This window comes from Mytilus edulis, chromosome 2, assembly GCF_963676685.1.
Source record: "Mytilus edulis chromosome 2, xbMytEdul2.2, whole genome shotgun sequence".
NCBI lineage: Eukaryota > Metazoa > Mollusca > Bivalvia > Mytilida > Mytilidae > Mytilus > Mytilus edulis.
Window position 1 is genome coordinate 101,327,038 of NC_092345.1, and position 11,372 is coordinate 101,338,409.

General features: G+C 31.4%; 1 protein-coding gene across 2 annotated transcripts in view; it reads left to right on the forward strand.

Annotated features, from left to right (window-relative positions):
• LOC139513726 (5-hydroxytryptamine receptor-like) overlaps window positions 1-11,372 on the forward strand; it is a 127,602-nt gene that overhangs the window by 87,483 nt on the left and 28,747 nt on the right. The window contains exon 2 of one of the 2 annotated variants that reach the window (XM_071302472.1): window positions 5,088-5,147. The gene's annotated coding sequence lies outside the window, so the exon portion shown is untranslated. Of the gene's footprint in view, window positions 1-5,040; window positions 5,148-11,372 lie in introns of those variants that run through there. The other variant, XM_071302471.1, reaches the window with a different exon arrangement.

Sequence of the window (11,372 nt, forward strand, 5' to 3'; positions counted from 1 at the left end):
ACTTAGTAGTTGGAGAAGGGACAACAAACTACACATACCTTATTTTGTTTCATAGACATGTCAATAACAATTTCGATTGCCTTTTCTGTGTTTTAAATCAAATTGACATAATAATCAAACTCGCTGCTTTTGTCATTACATGGGACCCTTTCTTCATTCTAGCCTAGCTTGAACTATACACGGAACATATCACAATGGGTTTTTTTCTCAAAGCAGACCTATTCTTCTGATAGCACGATTGATTTTTATAAGAGCAATGGTATAAAACTGCACTTAACAAAATCAAAAGTAGACATGAATTGGTATAGACTTTAGTGGTTGAAATTTTAAACACGTTAAAACAACAAACGGGTAAGACAATTCCGGTTTACTTATGTAATAGGTCGATGATATGGGTTAAACAAAAAAGTGTTTTAAAGATATTTTCTAACATAAAAAGATAGCCATGTTAACAAATTAATCATAAACTTTTTTTTGTTTTTCTTTGTATAAACCTGATACTGCAATTTTCAAAGAAATATAACAAAACAAAAATGAAAAATTGCATATGTCAACATTAGAACCAACATACTTATGTAGACGAAACGCGCGTCTGGCGTACTAAATTATAATCCTGGTACCTTTGATAACTATAACTCATTAAGAACCCGAACAAGTTATTGAAGGTAATTAAATGAAAATGGGGCATCCTTACGGAGCACAAGCTACAGTTCAGGGTTTCTGATTGATCAAGTTCTGTTATAGTCGGAGGACAAAAACAAGATAGGACAAAAACATCTTGTTTTTGTTTTTTGTCCTGTACCTTTCTTACATTTGATTTGGTTTGTAAGGTAGTCACTTTACCAGACGAGTACCCTTTGGCATGTGAAGATTGCTTTACTTATACTTTTTGTGTATTCTAATTTACCAATTTTAAAACAAAAACATTGTAAAACAACCCTATCATGAAATAGGAAAAACTGACTGATTAGGCGTACAAGGTGATTCTGCTAACATTAGAATTTAATGATTGGAAATTAAATGCAGTATAAAATTAATATTATATAACTTAGTTATTTTATATAGGCATCTTTTATTTTAGAAAAGACCATTAGAAAGACTGACTATTTCATTTTTTTTTCTTCCCCACAGAGAACTCGAAAGTCTTCAGATATTTTTTTCAAATGCCTTTCTGAAAAAGTACCACATGCAATGCAATTTCAATATTAGTAAAACAAACGACAAGCTGTGATTTATTTTTATGAATTACAATTAATCTGTCTTTTTTTTTATTTGAACATGTTCTGTATGGAAATCAATAAACAACAAAATATAAAAAGTTGTTTTGGATAAGTCATTAAAATGCAAACATTTACGTGTCCTTGAGTGATGAATAGGAAGTATGACACTGTTTGATTGGTTTAGAAATTCACTGCCTGCTATGGCTATAAAATAATAATTTCATTTACTTACCCTTAATATACTCTCGATTCAGAAACAATGGGAACATGGGAAATTGAGTTCAAGCGTCTCTACGACATCGATTTTACGTCAAGATAGCGTTACTGCTTGAATACTAACGCGAGGAAAAATGATCTACGACTTCAACTTTAACCTAACTTAATGTCTAGTCATAACTTGTTATGATTTTTTACTTTCTAGATATAAATTTGGCGAGCTGCCGTATAGATTTTCTCTTAACCTTTTTAACATTTTATTTCATATTCAATTTATGTCCAAACTAGCTGGGCATATCATATATGTAATCTTGTTTGATTGAAACAACATTATTCTTGCGAATTAAATAAAGTTAGAAACTAATAAGTCATAGACAATTAATATCTAAAACATGACGGATAGTGAGGTACAAACTAGGATTAACCAAACAATTAACTTTTTGTTTGAGGAGAAATTTAATGTCTCAAAAAGTAAATGAAGTAACTTTCATGCCTTTTATGTGAAAAATAACTTATAAACTTCAGTGCTCTTTTTAAAAAAAATACAGAAGGATTTTAAACATTGAAAGATGATTGCGTTAACGTCTGTCGGCAATGTAAAATGTACATTCCAGACAATAACATATATAGGTACACTAAGTATGCTTATATTCTTATTTGCACTTTACCGATATATAGAGTTTAACTTTGAACTTGCACCTATCAGCAGAAAAACATTGTCGACGTTCGACAATTCTCAAACACATATTATAACTACTCCGATATTATTCAGACTCCGAACCAAAATTACTTTGTATTAGACCTAAATAATGCATGCTTAATTGGGAAGCAGCAAAAGGCAATTTAAAATTTGCTGACCCATGAGACAACCGAGTTGGGTTTTTTTTATTTAAGGAAAAAATAAAGGTAAAATTTCTTGAAATATCCACACGCTTATACAATGTATGTAGACATTTACATAATGTCACAATGTGATCCATTAAGATGAGTATATATTAACGATTAGTTCCAAATAATTAAGTTCGAGATTTTTGATAACAAACTGCTGAACAAATTGAGAAAAAGGGGAATTCTTTTGAATGAATGAAAACAAAAATTAGCGACGGTGGCAATGCATGCACCTATGTGGTGTTGTTAATCTAACTTTCAGGTAGATACATGGTATACCGCCGTCTTGGATTGTACAATCACAGTAAAAAATCGGTCTTGTTATTTGACTAAATTTGCAAATTTGAAAACAGATTTGCAATTTAAAGGTTAGACTGTTTAATAATATAAAGAAAACTGGTAATTTATTGTATAATTCAAAATATTTTAACAAATAGTATTGTTTTTGCTTTTAGAATCATTTTTTTCAAATGAAACATTTAAGGGAAGATAACTTTTTTAGTAAAAACATTATACTGGACGGATAGGGAAATTTTTTCTTAGTACTTATAGCAAGAAAAGAAGTTCGGTGACACCATTTTTTATTTTTATTTTCTTAAAATATATTACAAAACCTATCTTTTCACAATTTATTTCAAAATTCTATCTCATAGATTTTTTTTATGCACTCAAATGTGTTTTTCCATGAACAATCTAACCAAATTTAGGCAATTTTCAACGACTCATAGCTTGAAAAATAAATAGCACGGTGACCCATACTTTTTATTATATTTTTGAAAAGAGCATAGTAAAATCTTCATTTTGGCTAAGTATAAGAAAATTCTGTCTCAAAAAACATTTACTTATGATCTACCTTAATTGGTTAATTGTTCAACACCCACAATGTTTAAAATACTATTATAGAATAGAGCACGTTTTGTGCAATTACATAAAATATTTCAATAGATATAACATTTATCTAGGAGAAATGAAAGTCATATGGGTACAGTCTCTGGCGTATCAAATTATGAGCCTGGTACCTTTGAGGTTGCAGTCTTGTAATTGACTGCTCCATAGGCTTACATGCAATACAGCTTATCTTTGAAAATAAAAAAATAAAAAATGCTACATCGAAAAACAAATTCTTGTTCATATCATGTATGTACTAATATGAAATTGTGATTTAATCGAGAGAGAAAAGTGGGTCATGCCACGAGGAATAAAAAGTTACGTAAACCTGAAGTCAAAACATTTTTTTTCTACTTTCTGTTTTGCTGTTTTTAACTAGGCCGCACCACTTCCAGTAAACATGATATCTTCCCACTCTTCTGGATTGATATCCCCCAAAAGATGCAAGATTTTTTTAAAGTCTATATATATGTTTCAATTCAGCCTAAACATATAATTAAACAGAAAAAATTGAGTTCAGAAAAAAATTCAAAAAAAAAATGCTCTATTTTGTTTCCCTCCATGTTTTGACATGCACCAGAAACTGGAGTTGTAATACAAGACTGGTACCTATTGATAACTATTCACACCACTGGTTTGATGCCACTGCTGGTAAACGTTTCGTCCCCGGAGGTATCACCAGTCCAGTAGTCAGCATTTCGGTGCTGACATGAATATCAATTATATGGTCATTATCATAAATTCAATGTTTTCAAAAGTATGAATTATTCGAAACACTAAGGATTTTCTTACCCAAGGCATAGATTATATGTACCTTAGTCGTATTTGGCACAACTATTTGAAACTGTTGATCCTCAATGCTGTTCAACTTCATTCTTGTTTGGCTGTATAACTATTTTGATCTGAGGATCTCTGATGTGTCTTTTATGTAGACGAAACGTGCGTCTGTTGTACCAAATTACTAGCCTGGTACCTTTGATAACTAGTAGTTAGGATATCTTTAATTTGGCAATGCAAATTAAATAAATCTTTCCGAAATCAATTATCAATATTGTTATTTAAAAAACCATAAGCATTTGACTGTTCTAACCTTTGATCATAATGCCTGGAATGACACATCTTTGATTTAGAATGCTGGAGAAAAACTCCACGTATGTAATCGCCGTCTTTAAACATCGCAATAAATCTTTGCTAAAGCTAAAATATTTTTAATCTTTTACAATAAAACGGCTTCAGTTTAATTGAATTACTTTTTCCTTAAGATTTTAATAACATGAAGATTATCACGAAGAGAAACCTTAAATTTTCAATTATCTTTGCTTGTATTCCTATTGAGGAGTCACATTACGAACCCGAAGTAGAAAAATGACAAATTAAACAATCACACGATATTTGACGAACATTTCTAAAGAAATGTTCAATTTGATTATTTTTAAGTTTTGATCACACACATGTGATATATTCCCAGAATCAATACTACCACAAGCGTTTCAATCCTGTAATCAAAGATGACTGTAAAATGGATAAACTTCTCCAGTCATCTTTAATTGTTTACTTTTTTCCTGCAGCATGATCAGAGAATTCGTTAATTTCAGATGCTTACTTTTGTCATGGGAAGTCAACATATTGTATGTTTTAATAAGTTTGTCAATAAGTAAGGGAAAGAAATACTGTGTTATATCATTTCTGCAGAAGCGATATTTGTTGGCATTTTGTTCGTTAATTAACGCGGTTACAATATATTTGACACAATACCTCAGTTTAGTTATATTTCTACGATTGTATTGGCGACATTGGACTTTCGTTATTATGTTAAAAAGTATTAGTTTGTGTACCAGACTCTGTGTAGTTAACAAAAGTATTTTTTTGTTTCAGAACTGTATTTTACATGAATGGACTTACTGTTTCATTTTACGCAAAGAACCGTAATTCACGGTAAGAAAGATTTATTAATTTGTAAAAATGCCTGTGTTATGTTAATCTATTATATAATAATGTATCTTTCAGACAGTTTTAAATTTACAATTTAAGGGGGAGAAACAAAACATAAATAAAAATAATAAACATAATAAAATTGAAAATGGACATGGGGAATGTGCCAAAGAGACAACAACCCGACCATAGAAACATAGCTTTAACCATCGATCTTTGCTTCGAACTTTATTTATACTAATGTGTAACTGTGATTGATTTATAATTGAATTTAATTGTTTTTTGAAAAGTAAAATCGTACTTTTTTTTACAATTCATTTTATTTTTTTTATTTTTTTGCAATATCCGTTTCATATTATTGTCACGTTTAAGGCATTTTAAATTGACTAAACCGATTATCATATCTCCATTCCATAAAGTGTTTACACATTAAGTATTTTCATTAATTATAAATGAAGGTATTTTATCAATATAGAACTCGGTAAGGAAGGTCAAAATAAGAGTTGAAGACATGTTGAACGTTGTAATATTTAGGGAGTTTTGATATGATATAAAATAGATGAACACATTTTGAAATTATTCTATTTTTTATAAAATTATTTATGACATTGATCATGTTGATATATTTTTTTATACATTTTTTCCATTAAACGGTTATAGTCAACCAAAACCAAACACCACTAAAGCCGTTTTTATCTTAATTGTGATAGTTTTACTTACTTCTTAGTTCAATTCTGTAAAGAGACAAATCAGCCTATCATCTTCTATTCACTTTATAAATGAAACTATAATCAGATAAAAGGGACACAAATGAACCTAGTAAGGAACACGTTCAACAAGTATTATATACATTATCATTGTGTGACTATCACAATATATGACAATTGAATGAATAATGAAACGTGTTTCAAAATTTCACAGATGATGGTTATAAGAAGTTTTCAATATCTTTTTAATGTACAAGATCCACACAAAATTTTGAAATTGACTGTTTCTAATCATTTTTCATAGGACATTGCTTTCTTTAACTATGTCTCCAAGTTTTCTATTCTTCTTTAACAAAGTGTAGCTCTGAACCTTTATTTGAATGCCAGTAAATTAGTCTGTCAGATTTTGTACACATATATAATTATCGCACGAGGTCATTTAGAGGAAAATGTTTTGCCGTTTGCAAGAAAAATCTATAACTACTATACAATTCAAAACCCTATCTACAAACAATATGCAAAAGGCTTTATACAAATATGTTTAGTGCTGTGAAAAGGACAATAGGAGCAACCGGTGCAATACACCTGCTCATTGACTATATATTACCGAGACAACCATCAGATGAGTAGACAGTACTGCACTGGGGCAATACCAGTGCCCATGGACCATAAGTAATCGAAAGAACTGTCTTTGACGATAGTTTATCGTTGCTCATGCACTATAAGTCACCGAGCTAACTATCATAATGGTACCCAGTACTTAGTTTCATACTTTCCTGTGGCGATACCATGAACTTTAAGTCCACGAGAGAACCGTCATATCAGTACAACGAAAACGATGGTACCATCAGAACAGCAGACAAAACTTTCCATTACGAAACGTCTGCTATTGGCCTACTGGTATTAGTCACCGAACGTATCATCAGAACAGTAGCCAGTAATTATCGGAAACAATATCGCTGCTCTTAGAATTTTCTTCACAGAGATAAGCATTAGAACCGAAGCAAGGACAGTATTATTTTTAATATGCTGATAATTAAAATCTTCTCACTCAACTAGAATATAACTAGAAGTAATGTCCTAGGGTGATACAGGTTCTTATGGACAATATAGGACCGAGAACAAAAGGAAGTACTATTGTAGGGCGGTATCATTGATCATTTACTATGAACAAAAGGCAGTACTATTGTAGGGCGGTATCATTGATCATTTACTATGAACAAAAGGCAGTACTATTGTAGGGCGGTATCATTGCTCATTTACTATGAACAAAAGGCAGTACTATTGTAGGGCGGTATCATTGCTCATTTACTATGAACAAAAGGCAGTACTATTGTAGGGCGGTATCATTGATCATTTACTATGAACAAAAGGCAGTACTATTGTAGGGCGGTATCATTGCTCATTTACTATGAACAAAAGGCAGTACTATTGTAGGGCGGTATCATTGATCATTTACTATGAACAAAAGGCAGTACTATTGTAGGGCGGTATCATTGATCATTTACTATGAACAAAAGGCAGTACTATTGTAGGGCGGTATCATTGCTCATTTACTATGAACAAAAGGCAGTACTATTGTAGGGCGGTATCATTGCTCATTTACTATGAACAAAAGGCAGTACTATTGTAGGGCGGTATCATTGATCATTTACTATGAACAAAAGGCAGTACTATTGTAGGGCGGTATCATTGCTCATTTACTATGAACAAAAGGCAGTACTATTGTAGGGCGGTATCATTGATCATTTACTATGAACAAAAGGCAGTACTATTGTAGGGCGGTATCATTGCTCATTTACTATGAACAAAAGGCAGTACTATTGTAGGGCGGTATCATTGATCATTTACTATGAACAAAAGGCAGTACTATTGTAGGGCGGTATCATTGATCATTTACTATAACTCCCCGACATCATTTTCGGTACTGCTGCGATTAAGTAGCAGTAAATTCAGGAAAACCCCCGATGACAGTATTTTCGGTACTGCTGGTGATTTACTAATAGTACATTCAGGACACCCCTGATGACAGTATTTTCGGTACTGCTGGTGAACAACTAGTATTCCCTTCAGGGCTATCCCGATGACAATATTTTTGTTACTACTGCTGGTAAAATATCAGATCCCGTTAAGACACATTATAACAGTATTTTCGGTAATGTTATTGGTTAACTAGCAGTACTTTCAGGGCTCCCCCAAAGCAAGTTTTTTCGTTACTACTGCTGGTAAAATATCAGATCCCATTAGGACACCTTAGATAACAGTATTGTCGGTACTGTAATTGGTTAACAATTGGTCCCTTCAGGCATAGTCATATGACTCAAGTGACAACAGAAAGCTATTTTTTATGCAAGTCGAAAGCAATGTTAGTCTTTATCATAGTGTTGTATAGTATGCTAAATAAATATCAGGATGAAACTCAAAGCCATTAGTCATACAGTTGTTTGTCTGTTTGTCTTTTTCCTTTTTACCAATGATGTTATCAGTTTATTTTTTACTTATCAGTTTCAATGTCCCTTTGGTATCTTTTGCCTTTGTTTTTGAACCATTCCATTTTATATGTTACAGTTAATGCCATTATTGTTACGGATTAATCTAATCAATTAACCCTTTTCTTACAAACATAATTTAATTAACGATGTTAACTAAACAAATATCATGAACAATAACTCTTGATAGATTGAAATAATTTCCTAAAAACAATTTGGACTTGCGAATCCATTTTGATAATTATGTTTACAATGTTTTATTCATGTAATTATAAAAGACTTGGTAAAGTCAACACTACAAATTGCCTTTTAATTATAATAACACAAAACTCGTTTTAGTAAAGGATAATAGAAGATATGACCATGGCAAAAACTGCGAACAGATTTAGTAATTGAAGCTTCGAAAAAGATATAGTAACGTTTTGGCAAGTTTCCATGCAATTTCAATTAAGACTCTTTGCTTTAGGAATTTTATAAATTATTCATCAATTTTTTTTTTAAAATACAAACTTGATAATAGTCAGCAATCATTCTTTCCAAGGTTTCTTGTCGTAATAAAACAAATGTTACATTAAGCAAATAGTTAAAGGTTTGTGAAAATCTCACAAGCGGGGCCTGTTTGAAGCACTTGGATTCCTATAATATTATAAACCTGTAGTGTCCATTGACGATTAAACTGGTGGTTTGAACGAAGACTCAGCGAAAATTGCTGATATTTGTTCGCGCACAGACCCCGACGGACTACCATTTATGTAACCATACTTTTATCATTCATGGTACGAAGACCAATATTTCTAATGTGGAAACGGCGCGCATTACTTTCTCGAACAGAAATACCTATGTCTATCATTTTATTAAATGATAAGCATATTATTAGTATAGGATATCGGTGAGTAATTCAATGCCGTAAAAATACAGTATTGTATTTAATTGCGTGGTCAGAGTCTGTCACTAAAATTCCGTAGCTTATCTACAAAGTCATTGTGTCTAGTGTTGGTTTCAAGTCGATGCCAGAAATTGTTATGATTCAACGATGTCTATTGCAAACTTAATACTACATGATTGTTTAGAATCAAATATGTATATTGGCTATTACCACTGGGACTAAAGAGAATAATGCATACCTTCCGTATACAGATTGCTTTACCTTGTTATCGTAACAAAAATCACTACGCAAAATTGCTTCTTCTGAAAGAATTGATACGAGGTCCTATCGGAGGGATGTCCTTACTCTTTCAACAATATTTGTCATCAAAATATGGATAACATAGTACCCTTTAATATATTTGTGTCTAAAGATGAATCTTTAAAGAAGAGAGTTAATATCGTGAACGCTGGCAATTAAAGAAAAAACGTGTATACCAATTACAATCGTTATTGTACAATGTATTACAATAATAAATCAGAGTATTTTGAATCGTTCTGTTGTTGATATGTCCTGGGAAAAGTCACCAGAGAACCATCAAAATCAATAGTGCTCATAAAATAATCACGTTAACATTGATTCATTCTATACTCGCTTTCCATTAATTTACCATTTCATCTCAAAATTGTCACACCAAGGACTTGACAAAATTAGTCAGTAAAAGAGTTATACATGTTGCAAAGTTTATTTTTTGGTTGTAATTTAAGTTTCTTAAAGTAAAACTTAAAGTTTACAGATTTTATAATGTTCAAGAAAATATAATTTGAAAAATAATAGTATTATATTAATCGATTTGTTTCAAACTGGGTTTTTTTCAAAACTAATTCGAAGAGGGTAGGACAAATCGGATATTTTCTACAAAAAGATTGCCAATATAAAATACGGAAATGGGATATTATTATAAACATAAACGAAGCTTTTGATTATGACTTCAAAAGTGCATCCAAATACCTGATGTATCTTACAAGAAGACAGAGTTCAGCCTTCACATTTACATATGTATTAGTATGGGTTTTGTTCAGTGATGAAGTCGTATAGTTGTTAACTTCTATGTAATTTGGTTTCTGGTGTAAGGTTTTCTCAGTGTCAATTATACCACATCTTCTTTTTTTATTCACGTATACATATATAGATATTCATATGTTTTTAAAAGTGTTAATATCATCGAAGTTTATGTTTGTATCTACATTTATTTTCAACTACCAATAAACTTTTAAGATAATTACGTGTCGTCCGTTTTCAAGTTTCGGTTTCTGTTTTGCTTTTACAGATTTTATCCATTTTCGAAATTGATTAGTTTCCTTCATTTAAGAATTGAATGCTCTTTTTTGTAAATTTATTGGGGTGTAAAAGCGTTGACCGAAGTACATTTTGTAAGAAGCGCGGAAGCGCTTCATACTAAAAATGTGCGCACGGTCAACGCTTTTACAACCCTATAAAGTTACAAAAAACAGCATTCAATACTTATAATTACATTTTTACCTATAGGATGATGAAAACACGCCTTTTATCAAGTTTTTATTTCATTTAACTGTGCACTTTATTGTGGGACCTCGTATCATCATGAATGAAAAGTTTTATTGTGGGATACAACTGCTTAAGGAATAACACGTGATGTACAGTTAGCCAATCAGAATAACGTATTATAGTGAAACATACATTTAGTGTAATTATACGTAAATATACCTCTGTCAAAACAAATTAAAGATCCGAACAGAAAATTTTATGACAAGCTTGATTATTTTGTTCCAAAAAGTTATGGTTTCTTTTAAAAGTATCTGATTCGCTTCTATGAAGATCTTGTGTCGAATACATATTTGTTCTTCTAAGATCATATATAATTACTGCAGGCATTAATTCATTTTTCCTGGCTTTATTCAGACCACCTGCTATCGCTTCCGTTTTGATAAACACTTCGCGTCCAGATCGCCAATCATCCTTTCCCGTATAAATACACTAGATGAAGTATTGTGATCCAAGAATTGAAACCTTTAGAAATATGGCAAACTTTGCAGAACCTTAGTTTAAACAATATTTATTAAGATAAACCATCACATGACATACACTTGATATAAATATCTAGGATTCAGAAACAAGCAGCTTTTAC